This window comes from Poecilia latipinna, unplaced genomic scaffold, assembly GCF_001443285.1.
Source record: "Poecilia latipinna isolate Pla-1442-1.1 unplaced genomic scaffold, P_latipinna-1.0 Scaffold998, whole genome shotgun sequence".
Lineage (NCBI taxonomy): Eukaryota > Metazoa > Chordata > Actinopteri > Cyprinodontiformes > Poeciliidae > Poecilia > Poecilia latipinna.
In genome coordinates this window covers 105060-118215 of record NW_015113614.1, presented here as the reverse complement: position 1 = coordinate 118215, position 13156 = coordinate 105060, and the positions used below count along the sequence as shown (strand labels likewise).

Here is a 13156-nt window from a genome sequence, read left to right as displayed (position 1 = left end):
AAATTGAAGGGGGATCAATTGCGGTTTTTTGGGAAAACCCCAAATTTTAAAAAAAAAAAAAAAAAAAAAAAAAAACACCTGCTGATTCCAATTTGGGGTGACAGTTTTTTTTTTTTTTTTTATAAAAAAAAAAAAAAATCTGGCCAAGTTAATCAACCGGATTATCAATCGGTGCATCCCGACTTAAAATATTACCGTCATGTTTTTTTTTTATTGATTAATTAGCTAGTTTCACTTTGAATACTCAAAACGAGAGCATTCAGACACTTGGCATTCACCAGTGCATTGGTACTGCCATCCTGAGCTTTGATTTTCTTCGTCTGCATCTTAAATCCAAGTTGAGCAATGCAGAGAAAAGAGGCTGCAGTCAAAGTGAGGAGCTGAACACACAGACCACGAGGCGGGACGCTGCAGAGGGAGCCGGCTGTGACATGCTGCTGAGACGAGGCTCATTTCAGAGGTGAGACGCTGGTTAAAGCCTCGCTCTGCTCAAGCTACAGCTCAACATGCATCCATAAGATTACAGGAAGCACATTGGCTTGTCTGTCACATCCAGGCGTTGTTTCAGTCAGACTGCAGCGCTCGTCACTCCCCCTCACACAGTTAATCACTGGTGAAATAAAAACAACCTCACAGCAGGTTAATTATGGATGAAATCTCTCTGAGCGATAAACATGCACGCATAAAGCACTGTTGTTTTCCCCTCCAAACCCAAACAGCAGCCATCAGCCCGCCTCCCACAGGATAAACATATCATCAATAAGTAATGAAACAGCCAGATGTACGGTATAACCCACCTGTTTGAGCAAACACAAGAACTGCAAAACACAGAGATCAGGGAGGTTACCATGTGCTGCTGGAGAGATGGATTATAAATCTAAAACCCAGACATCAGCTGACCCATAACTGCCCTTTGACCCATCAACAGCTTGACCTCATAGCAGTTAATAATAAATGATTGAAAACACTTCCAGGAAGACTGACTGAAATTCTTTGAGGGTTGTAGTCAAGTGGAAAGCTATGGCAGCTATGTGTGGGCCTGGCATTATTACATTTAAACATGCTTCAATTTCTCATTGCTTGCATTGGAGTTTGGCTTATTAGTTTCCATAAACATGCATGAATGTCATCTAAATGTTATTTTTGGATGATTTACTTGAGTTGTTCTTTTAGGGTGGGATGAACACGTGACATCATTTTAAAAGAGTCGCAGTTTTAAAAGTCATGGTGCTCAACTTCAAGGAGTGCCACCGTCACTGCTTTTCTAAAGCACAGTTAGCCTGCACTAGATTAGCTAGTCAAGGCTTCTTTGGGTGTTCTTACTTCCAGTTGTGTTCTCACTAAAACCAGGAAGATAGAGAACATCCAGTACCAATGCAGCAACTCAACCACGAAAACTTAGAAATTATAAAACAATTAAGCTCCTCCCCCTGCTGTCTGGACAAATGAGTACTGAAGTTTTACAGGTCAATCTCGCCTGTGGTGGCGCTGCACCAAGAACCACTAAAGATAATGACACAAAAGTGTCTCTGAAGAAGACACTGACCACAGCTTCCTTCTTCAGACAATGTAAACTAAAATGGAGTGTCAGACTTTAGTAGTTGTAAGATTTCTCTTTGGCATAAGAGCATGAGCCATTTCTCCCATTAGCACATTTGTTTTGGCTATATTTACCCAGAATCCCCGGTGCCATACTCCACTTTCTGCTTTTGGAGCGGCCTCTGGTCTGCATGGCGTCATGCATTCCAACCAAACCAGAGTTCAACCATATCAGAGTTTGATCAACCATTCACATTCCAAAACCAACTGGAGTTTCTAGGTAAACAAACTAGAGTTTAATTGGAGCGAACTAAATAGATGGCTGGTGTGAATGTGAATGGATGACCTCTATTTTAACTTTTACCCCACCAGAAGAACAGGTTCAGGTTCGACACAGAGTCACCTAGTAGACTAATACACCAGTCAAAGTTGTGTTATAATTTTTTTCAACATAAATATGCATTATGGGTTTTTACCTCTATTTTCATCAGGCTGCTACAGTGTAACATTTAAAAAATATTTAAACAATCTTTTTTATGTCTGCTAAAATGTACTTAACACAAGCAAAGAAATGTGTGCCGCAAAGCCCCCAATCAACTGTACTTACAGTTTATAGACCAAGACAGAGGTTTCACCTGCAGTTCAAACATCTAATTATATCTCAGTCCAGTTCAGACGCTGAGAAGAAGCAACTACAGCTGCAGCTAATTATCACAAGTGAGCTCTTGAACAAGTAAAATGTCTAAGCTTCTGGTAGGTTAATCCAAAACACCCGAGTTAAATGTTGGGTCAACGTGAATGTGTTTTAATGTAAAACTCTGTATGCGACATCATGGGGCATTCAAAGGAAATGAGAAAGGAGAAGTGTTGAGCTTGATTAATCCGTAGGAGCAACTTCCAGGTCCAGTCATCTGTTCAAATAGCTTCACACAAATATAAGTGCAATGGGAATGTCCAGCCATCACATGCTCTCTGGTGTCTCACTGTTCTTAGGAGCAAATGCTAGGTGCTCCTAAATGTTTGACCTTAACATTGCAGTTTTAAGTGTTCTCATTAAAAACTACAACAACAAAAAAAAAACTGGTTAAAGGCAATATTGACGTATAAATAGCTAAACTACTACCTAGTAAACAAAAGGTTATTAATCTGAGGCAGAACTGTAGAAAGAATGTAACTGACTGAAAAAGTGTTTTGAGCCAATCTGCTGAAATTTAAACTGAAAAACCTCTCCAGATAAATAAATGAAATAAAACAATGAGATAAATTATGAGTGAAAATATTATAAGGATTATGAACATCTCAAATCGAACATTTCATTATGCTCAAGCCTGTTTTTTGTTTTTTTTATAAAAATGCCTTCAGATTGTCTATTTTTTGGATTAACTGGTTAATAATTGGACAGCAAAAGGTGTTTCATTGGAAGATTTTTATTTAGTTTTTTTTTTTTTTTTTTTTTAATACAAAATTTGAATCATGTGAAGTTAAATCTTCCACTCAAAGAGTTCTGGGTAGAACATATTAATTTAATTACTGCTCTGCACATTACCTTTTTAGAGTCTGTACACTCCCGTTAACAATTCATAAATTATTAAATTAGTTGACAGTTATTTCAAAAATCGATTCAGGCCTAGTTACAGTCAAAGATCGTAGGTATTTACTCCAGAATACTGAAGAGCGGATGGCAAAAAGATAGAAATGTGAGACAATGCTAGTGATGCTGATTTTAGTGTAATTTTTCTTCCTATAACTTCAATGCTAATCAACCTCTAACGTATACAGTACCTACAAAGAGAGGTTTAACACTGCTCTCCACTACAGTGAAAACTAAGTGCATTAAGGTGTCAACGTTCTTCCTTCAGGTCCTTTCAGACATTAAGAGCTGTCCATTAATTTTCCATCTGTTTTTCATTTTCTGAAGTCCCAGAAAATCAGCAGTAATCACAGATTTGCAGAGCCCAGCCTCCAACATGTGGCTGAAACATGCCTCAGTAACCTAGCATTAGCTCTCCTCTCCCTCAGCAGCGGTACAAACTTTCAGGCCAAATTAAAAGACTTATGCTCAATTTATTCAGCTTTTAAATATAGAACGAGGCGCTCTAGTGCACTGCTGAACTCCTGAATACGGGCTAAATGGACTTGAGAGCAAAATGGAATTGGAGCGATTAAGTGGGAGGAGAAGAAAAAAAAAAGCAAAGGGAGATTAAAAATGGAAAAATGTTGGGCAGGGTATGAGAGGAAGCTCGGCTTGCCTGTGCACCAGATGCAAACGAGCAACTCTGATTCCTTTCAGAGGAAATGAAGCCGCAATCGAAAGGCTCTGACTGACTTTACACGCCTAGAGCACGTAGTAATCAAGCAAAAAGTCAAGCTGTGGCAGGTGGAAGTGCAGGGCCAACGATAAGGGAGCGTGCAAACAGGATGTGCGTCAGCTCTTGAAGCAAGACAAAAGGCTAATTGAATTCAGAGAAAAGAAAAATTAAAGAAATGCTTACATCATTAAAGTCATGCACTCATTCCTCATTGGATATCAGTGTGACACTACAAGCGTGTTTTTAGTAATTGTAAAAGTAACTTTTAATCAACAGCCACTTTAGAGGTAAGATGGAACCAATGAAGGAACTGCAGACCAACGTTATTATAGTTAACTAAAAAGAACTAAATAACGAAAACTGAAACTGAGAAAACATTTTTGTAACTGAAATAAATAAAAACGGTAATTAATGGGAGAAAACTAAAACTAGTTGGAACTACATCATGTGTTTTTAAAGCTAACTAATGCATACTGAAGGTATACTTTGTTTATGAATCTATTTATTAGCTTTTCGAACTTCACACAAGCAGTTTACACCAGCTGTTGGTAAATTATGACACTGCTTAATCCTGTTGGTAGAACTGAAGCTGGTCCTCAAAAAGAATGAGTGAAAGTTTTGAGAAAACACCAGAGTCAGTTATTGTTTAACAACAGTTGAATACATTTGTTGAAAATGGTCTCATCTGTTGAGTCTTCATTACCCAATCGATGTATCCATAACTACAATAAAATACTATGACCTTTTCGAATTCTGCCACTAAAAATTTACCACGGTATGGAAAAACTAAAACTACAACTTTATTAGAACTAAATTGAAGCTAAACAATAACTAATAAAAACTAGCTAATCCACTCTAAAAACTCATTAAAACTAACTCAATTAGAATGTCACAACAAAATAAAATTAAACTATACTGAAAAACCCAAAACAATTGTAACCCGCTGCAGAGTCAGAGATGATCAGATGATGGGTAGCTCTCCAGCAGCTCTGTGACAGCTCGCATTCATCCGCGGCGCACTATTTACTCGTGTGTAACAATAACTTCGCTTGAGCCTGAGAGCGGACCATGACTCAGCAGGAACGAGAGAGAAAGAGAGACGGATGGAGAGCGACTTTCCCCTCCACTGTAAGCATGACACAAAGAGCGGCATTGTAACGGTCCCTGTCTGACGTCGAGCAGCACAGAGGGAGCGGCTGACCGGACCTCCAGTTGTGAGCGCGCGAGTCGGGTTAGTCTGACGCCACGCCGGCTCCGCGTGACATCACGGCTCGTTAAGGGAACACATTTTCATCTCAAGAAGGACTTGAGCTGAAAACCACATCTGAAGGAGTCGTCTATGAAAGTCGCCTTTGATGTGGAAATTATCGTATTTCTGAGAAAAGCTCAGACGTGATATTATCCAGCTGTTTTGTAGCTCTGTGCTTCAGGCTTGGACCATCGAAAGGTTCCTGATGAACAGAGCCAATATAAGTGAGCTATGCTTACTTGTCAGCTTGGCTTTGCTGACTATTTATTCGATATCTAATTTTTAGTTTCTAGAGTTTCGGTGTATTCTACCCTCTTCAAAAATGCATATAAAAATTTTATATTTTATGTCACACGGAATATCCCATCTTTTGCTTAGAGAGAATTCAGGTGCACTCCACAAGTCTGGACTTTACAAAGATGGCAAGGTGGAGGCCAATGTTGAAAGGAAAACAGATGATGTTTGTCACATCAAGGACACAGCAGACTTGCTGTGAACAAATCAGACCTAAAACTGAAAGTTTGCATGTTCCCTGACTGCATTTGAAGAATGAGGCAAATGTGGTTATCCGGCATATGCCTGTGGAGACTTTTAGTAATTATTTTAGGGTTTAAATTTTAAACCTTAAATGGAATGTGAACGACACAAAAAAAGTTTATTTTTTGTTTTTATTTCATAGAAATAGACACTTTTTACTCAAACACTTGGGCTAAACACAGTGAATGTTTTAAACTCTCACTTTTATTGCTGGAAGAGAACTAAAAAAATTTTAGAGACCAAGAAAATAGAAACTAATTGGCCCAAAAGGTTAAACAAGTGTAAACATTAAGGCAAATGTCATACTAATTTATTTAATTCATTGTTGTGCAAGTAAAGGAGAACGAATTCTCAATAAGACTATTTTTGCATTTTTTATGGTCAGGATAAAGCTCATTTTGGTCCTTGAGGACTGTCAGATTGGGATTTTTCACACTTTGTCCTAAAAGTTTGGACACCACTGCTCTAAATATTCACATAGTGAGACATGGTGGAGGCGGTATCATGCTGTGGAGATGCTTCTCATTGCCAGGGGTTGTGTTCAGATGGAAGGACATAGACACAGGTGGATAACACAACTTGAAATGACTGGAGCAGGACAAACAGCCAAAACATCCAACCAGAGCTTTGACAGAACAGTTCAGATCAAGATTCTACACAGAGCTGACTCAGGGGGCTGGATGCACAAGTATGTCACTTTCTACAGAAATGTTTAACTGACACAGCTTGGAAATAAATTCAGGAGTAGCATTTTGTTATAATGAGGAAGTTTTTCACTAGAAGAAGAACGTTTTTGTCAAAATAAGAAAGTTTCTCACCAAAATAAAAAATGTCTCCTTAAAACAAGAAGTTTCTCACTACGAGATGCAAAGTTTGTTAAAATGAGAAGGATTCTTGCTTTAGTGAGTTTTATATCTAGTTATTACAGAAAACTCTCTCGGAATAAGATATAAAAATACACTCCTCATACAGATTACAACTTGTTAAAAAGGCTTAAAGGGGCTCACTACGTTCATTCCTCGAACCTGATTCTTCTAGACAATAGCTGAAACTCCTCAGAGGTGTTTCCATTTTACACTTATGACATTTCTTATTTAAATGAGAAGATATTTTCGTTTAAATGATATCTGATTGTAACAATTAAAAAAAAAAAAATCAGTAACACTTTATTTGACGGGGTGTGCATAAGACTGACATGACATGACAACTGTCATGAACATGAAGGAGTCTTCATGAATGTTTACGACTGTTGTCATGAAGTGTCATTTGATAAATAATGACATTTAATGCAAAATTGCATTGAAACTTGTATTAAAAGTCCATTAAAATGGTCAACTTTGCATTATTTACCGAATGACACTTCGTGACAACAGTCGTAAACATTCATAAAGACTCCTTCATGTTCATGACGGGCGTTATATCATGTTTATGACAGCGTCATGTCAGTCTTATGCACACCCCATCAAAAAAGTGTTACCAAAAAATCTCATTAAGACAAAAAAGTCTTCTATTTTTAGTGAGTTATGCATCTTGATATAACGAGAACGTTTTGTTGTTTAGACACTGCTCCTGAATCCATTTCCCAGCTCTGGCAGTTAAAATGTTTCTGTACTTTTCAGATTTATATTTGCAGAACATTTTGAAACATCCTGCATCATTTTACTTCTGCCAATGTTGCTCAACTTTGTGTCGCTCTGTCCCATAAAATGAACAGGATTTGGACATGTAATGTGAAAAAAATGAGGACTTTTTTTTTTTTAACAAACTGTAGGTGTGAAGAAATTCCAAGAAACACAACTTAATTTGATTCTAAAAATGTATCTTATTAGTATCTAGTATCTAACACCTGATCCAAGCAGAAAGCTTTAGAAATACTCTGACTGCCAGGGGAACTGATGGAGTCTCATGATGCCAGTTCTTGTCATCATCAGCATCTTCCCTCACAATTTACTCAACTTGACCTCTATCAAGTGCGTTCACATTGATTTGACCCCTGCTTCAGAAAGATTACCAAGCAAGAAACAAGCCTGATGCTGTCATCACCAAGGCAACCGTCACCGTACTGTGTGTCAGCTGTTCCATGTTCACTTGGTGGAAACATGACTGAATGAAGTTCATTATCAGCTAAGCAATTGGCCCTTGAAGTGGGTTCTGGTATATTTCATAATCACGGCAACATTTTTATCATTCTTCCCATCGTTGGTAGACTTATTCATATTGCTACAGAACTAATTAAAGTGGAGCAGCTCCTCCCTGCTGATCAGTGGGTGGAGGAGGAGAATAGCAGAGATTGTTTGGAAGAAAAGACTGACCGCTAACAAAAACAAAGATAACCACAAGAACATGACAGCAAACACATCGCGGTCTATATCTGCTCCGGTTTATTATCTAAGCCTTTCATCTCAGCTCAACATGTTCTCCTGTTTCTGTGGAAGAGCTCTCCATCATGGCCGGCAGAATGATGTGGAAAACCTGAGATGTAGAGATGAACTGACCAATCAGACAGACACACAGTGGAAACTTTCAATTTTCTCTTGATTTAGTTGTTAAGGAGATGAAAGATCTTTTTCTATACGTTTAGTAGACACATCAAAACTAAACGGCTCCCATCGACTCATCAACAAACAGAAAGTGTTTTATAAAGAAAGGTTTCTGATGGTTTTTGGTGTGATGCTAGCTAAAAGGCTAACTTTGCTAACACTAAAGCACTAATCATAAACATTAACCCCACTAACCATAAAGAACTACACCAACATGGTGCTTAGCAGAAGCTAATGCTACAGCGTTAATGTCTGCTCTGCTCTTTAAAGGAAACTACTCTCGATCAACAGTTTGATTTTGACATTAGAATTTCCATGTGTCATATAAAAAAAGAGAGAATATGAGGAGAGGAAATTGAGCTGGTCCATAAACAGACTTAAGCAACTTCAAAATAAGAGCATGCATATAAATTTCTAACTATTTAAACAATTCATAACAGTCGATAACCAACACTTCACCACACATATTGAACTTTATTCAACTAAAACTTTACAAAACAGCCAAGTAAGTTAGTGTTGTTCATGGGAGGTTAGGTGCGCTAAATGTTTTCAAAGTTAGTGAAAGCACTAAAGAGCTAAATGAAAAATTTGTTCTGCTATTAGCACATTAGTGGAAGTTTTCTCACCATTGGTTTCAAGCAAAGATGGGGAGAATTATAGAATTTATTTTTCATTAGGTTGGAATTAAAATGAGTGTGTATATAAATATAAAAAACTGCTGCACACGTTGGGAATCAGTATTGGACAGAAAAACCTTGATCATTGCATGTTTACTGACATGAGAGGAATTTTTTCTCTGAAAAACAAAAAACCCCCAAAAAACAACAACAAAAAAAGCATAAGATAACTATGTATCTGCAACATTTTATAAAACCTGTTTAATAATAATTAGTGGCACCATTTCACATGGAATAATGAATGCATAGCTGTAAAGCATAAACTACTGTTCTACTGTACAGAACTGCAGGACTGCTGGTTCACAGAGCTCACCCTAAAGATGAATCCACCTGAACAATACTTGCTGCACCTGCAGCACCTGAACTCAGTGTGCTTCACCGCCACATGGCTGGAAACCACAACCTGCTTACAGTCTCTGCAGTGAGAGGACTCTGAAAACTTTGCAAGAAGCCGGTAAACCGAGTGACCTTCTAGTTTTTCTGCAAACCCAGCTCGTGGAACAAAATGGCTGTGATCCAGACCTGGTGGGGTTTTATCCGCTAAGACAATAGATGGGGGAACACCCAGCACTGTTCTCAAAGGAAACGGAGGTGATGAGAATGTTTAACCCCAATTAGAAACTACAGAAAAAGTGCCGCTGCATGATGGAAAGATAACAGGAAATAATATGTTTACTCGCGGTTTACCCTCCTTCAAGTGTAGGAATGAAACAGAAAGTCAGGTATTACATTTTAAAACACAAACTAACTCAAATCAGAGAAGCAAATACTGAAAACCATTCCCAGCAGATAAGGTGGTGATTAACAGCTTCTAAGTGTCAGCCCTGCTGCAGATGAAGAATCTGACGTAGTTTGTTGGACTTCACCCGCAGCTCCAACCGCTGGGCACAAACTAAACACAAAGACTCTCACACTAACGATAAAGCATGGGAGAGGAGGGATGGTGACTTGGGATCATTTGAAGCCATAATATATGTGCAACATGCTAAAAAAAGTAAAAATACATCACCACACGAATAATGTTAGTTAGTATTAAAGTGTTCAAGTGGTTTCGCTACAGACCACAGCTTAAATATAGATACACCTGCTAAGTTTAGCTGCATGGACTAAAATAAGTTCACCGCCTTTTATAGAGCCTCTAGCTACGCTGAAGAGTTTTTTGCGAAAATGAAGCCGAATGCAAAACTGATCAGCACAAACAGCCAGAAGATTTCACACTTCTAGAGTATTCTAAACCCACCGATATTTTTGAAGAGTATTAAAGACAAAAAAAGATACACAAAACAAAAGAAAATGAAGAGAGAAAAAGTGCAAGGTACACTGACTGACATTTACTTGTGAAGTCAGGAGTTTCATCCAGAATAAATGACCAACATGCAAGTCCAGAAATCAGTAGGATTTATCTGTTGTACTCAACGAGGCACATATTAACAGAAAAACACTATAAAAACATGTTCACAGGGTTTCTGCACGTGTTTGTGTGTGGAATCAATATAATGAACAATGAAAAATGCAGATAAACTGTTCAGTAATAAAGTTATCTTAAACACACATCAGCCATGAGGTTGGGGTCGGTGTGCCACATCCGACTTTCCCTCTTGGGAGCAGCCGGTTAGCATCTCAATAGCTCATTTAATATCTGACCTATGACCCCAAATCCCAGAGGAGTTGAACAGGAGGCTTCATGGATGCAGAGCAGAGAGAGGAGGAAGTTCAATATCCCCAACTCCAACATTTATGTGCTGAGTCACGAGACTATCACACAGCAACAATCTTCAGTCAGAGGCCTCCGCTGATTCGTTGCAAGACTGACTGCTAGTGGAGATCCTTCCTGCGCACAGCATCACCATCTACAGCGACTCTTTGTGGATGGATAACAGGAGTACCCAAACATTTCCTTTAACTTTGCGGTAAATCATTTTGAACTGAATTACGCTGAAGTTTTTTCAATAGTAGGAAAACTTTCAATATCAACTGCAATTAAATTGAATTTATTGCTTTTCATAATCACAACATCCTGTTCATTTTCAGGTTTAGCATCTAGGTCAGTACAATCCACTGGAAACTTTCATCTGATTGGCCACATTAAAAAAAAGAAAAGAAAAGAAAAAAAGAAGACAGATATTAGCCAGTCAAACACAAGATCCAAAACTATCCGTTGGAGCCGCGGTTTTCCTTACTATTAATGTGGGGATGGCGACTGGAAGCTGGACCACAAACTGGTTGAGAAGAGTTGAGCAGCAGCGTGGTGTTCCAGCCTCATATGATTCACGCACAGACACATTTAAAGCTGCACTGCACCGACCGCTTAGCGTGGATCCAGACTGCTCCCCCCCCACCAAAACCCTGCAGCACCACCAGAAACACACAGCAGCCGAATCATGTGTCCTTCATCTGACTCCACCAAGCATCGATATGAGATGTTGATGGTTTGATGGGAGGAAAGCCAGGGAGGGGAGCGGGGGGCACTGTGGTAAATAAGAGGATCAAAATGCGTCAGTGCTTGGAGAACTAACAGCTCCCTCCCCTCCACCCCTTCAAACCCCTACCAGCACCAGCAGCTTAATTAGCTTCGTGTTGATTCTTCCATTAAGTCACAAAGAGGATGTGAGCTGCTGGAGCAGCGACCAGGGCATCACGTTCAAACCAGGACGACGCCTCAGCTCCACAGCCCTGCTGGAGCAGCAGCAGGAGGAAAACACCGGCCGAGAGAGCTAACGCTGCTTAAGTGCCTTCATGTTTAAAGAAACGCCAATAAAAAAGAAATACTGTCTGGGGATGGAAATAAATAAATCCCAGCCATTCACTGCGCTTTGGAGACAGGACAGAGCAGAATGATGTGGAAAACCAGAGCAGAGCGTCACTTACCGATATAAGCGGCACTAATGTCCCACAGCGCCGTATTCCATCGCTTTAAGCTGAACGAATGTGTCGGTAATAAAGGCTGAGCGGCGGCGGCGGTGGCCCTGTTGTTCTACTGCCCTGCTGCTCCGTAGTAGCCGCTGCGTGTGATGGCGTTAGATCTACAGGGCCACAATGAGACTGGCGATGCCTTCACGAGCTGTCGGAAATTTCCCCATAGACAGCGACGGGTAAACAAATGTCGGCTCCAGAAGCATTTAGGGGAGGGTCGGGGAGGGAGAAGCGAACTTGTTTTCCCACTTATTAAGACGTGGTAAGTAATTGTAAGTATTTCTACACAAATACTCCAAAAATTGAATTACAACGTTTTATAGTGAGCAAACTTATTCAAACTGGAACCAATTTAAATCGGTCCCATGCAACTACAAATATCCTAGTAAGTTATTAGCTTAAGCATGTTTCCAAATATTCTGACCAACTTATAACACAGTTCACCTTGGAGTATTAACTTTCCAGACCCTTTTTGGATGATTACCTATACGTTCTCAATTGCAGCTGGAAAACCCAGGCTGTATAAAACTACACAGCCGAGTCGTGATGTTTGAGTGGCAGCAGGTCTGTCCAATCATTGCTGGCTTAAGGGGCTCGGATGAAGCGCTGGATGTAAATATACACAGATTTCTATACCACAGATGTCGGGTAAATTTTGAGATAATGCTATTTATAAAACAATAGCCAAAAGCAGGTGTTTGTTGTAGTAACTTATATGATTTTTTTAAGAGTCTGAATTTATCTAGGGTGCTGAATGAGATGCTGTTTTTACCTCTGTCTGTTAACCAACTAATAAACAGGTGTGTGGACTGCAGTGTGGAGTTTCCGCCATCTCCTGTCTGCTTTGAGTACTGCACTTTTCTGCTTTATTGCCGCAAACCACAATATTCTAGCTGAAAGAACCTCCGCATCAATTTAAAGTTATTTAAAACATTACCACAGCATGATGCTGTCACCACCATGTATCACATTTAGCACTTTTCTAAAAGGATCATCGTTGCTCTCATCTGACCAGAGCAGCTTTTAACTTGTTTTCTGTGGCAAGCTGCGCTGTTAGTGTGTTCTTCTTGTCATCCTCCCTCAGGAACATGTTTTTTCTCCTGTGAACAGATGATCCCATCTGAGCAGCAGGGCTATGTAGCTCCTCCAGGTCCAGGGTGACCATTCAGGGACTTCTTGGCTGCTTTAACACAAACCTTACAATCCAACGAGCCATTTCTTTCTTCGTTCATAGTCTGCCTGCCATACTCTACATTTATTCTGATACATAGTTAACTAATTAGCCAACTTTTAAACAAAATCGTTTGCACTGAAACTGGTAAAGTTTTTGCCAGACTTGCATTGTAACAAAATTACCTTTGTGATTGCATGGTGACATCTGGACATCGGCTC

The 13156-nt window shown here is 39.4% G+C and overlaps 1 protein-coding gene across 5 annotated transcripts in view; it reads right to left on the bottom strand.

Annotated features, from left to right (window-relative positions):
• The window catches only part of fynb (FYN proto-oncogene, Src family tyrosine kinase b), an 81986-nt gene extending 70041 nt beyond the window's left edge, over positions 1-11945 (bottom strand). Inside the window, exon 1 of one of the 5 annotated variants that reach the window (XM_015050544.1) lies at positions 11720-11945. The gene's annotated coding sequence lies outside the window, so the exon portion shown is untranslated. Of the gene's footprint in view, positions 1-11031; positions 11178-11719 lie in introns of those variants that run through there. The other 4 variants (XM_015050542.1, XM_015050547.1, XM_015050546.1 and 1 more) reach the window with 4 other exon arrangements.
• Between the last annotated feature and the right edge of the window lie 1211 nt (positions 11946-13156).